Source organism: Coenobita brevimanus, chromosome 86 (genome assembly GCF_032717465.1).
Source record: "Coenobita brevimanus isolate Jiangsu-jjx chromosome 86, ASM3271746v2, whole genome shotgun sequence".
Taxonomy (NCBI): Eukaryota; Metazoa; Arthropoda; class Malacostraca; order Decapoda; family Coenobitidae; genus Coenobita; species Coenobita brevimanus.
The window spans coordinates 30,411,400-30,412,038 of record NC_137039.1 but is presented as its reverse complement, the minus strand read 5'-3'; positions in this window follow the sequence as shown (position 1 = coordinate 30,412,038).

Sequence of the window (639 nt, the reverse complement as noted above, 5' to 3'; positions counted from 1 at the left end):
AGGAGAGGAAGGAAAAGTACGGGGAGGAGGGAGGAAAAGGAAGGAATGGAGGGAGGGGAAAGAAGGGATGGAGGGAGGAAAAAGGAAGGGAAGGTGAGAGGAAAAGGAAGAGAAGGAGAGAGGAAAAGGAGGGGATGAGGAGGAAAGGGAAAGGAAGGGAAGAAGAACGGGGAAAGGGAAAGGAAAGGAAGTAGAATGAGGAAAGGGGAAGAAGGGAAGGAAAGGAAGAGGAAGGGAAGGAGAGGAAAAGGAAGGGAAGGCGAGAGGACAGGTAGGGGAAGGGGAAGACCTAAGACAATGAGACAAACAGCCTCCTCAAGGAAGGAGGGAGAGGAAGGAAGGTAAGGAGGGAGGAAAAAGGAGGGGAAGGTAAGAGGAAAAGGAAGAGAAAGAGGGAGAAAGGAAAAGGAAGGGATGAGAAGGAAAGGGAATGGAAGGGAAGAAGAATGGAGAAAAGGAAAGACGGGAGGAAAAGGAAGGGAAGGAGAGAGGAAAAGGAAGGGAAGGCGGGAGGACAGGCAGGGGAAGGGGAAGGCCTATGACAATGAGACAAACACAGCTCCTCAAGGTCTTTCAGTCAGGGACTCTTACTCGCTACTTTGAGGGATCGCGTGACAAATTCTGATGCTGTGTTTGCTT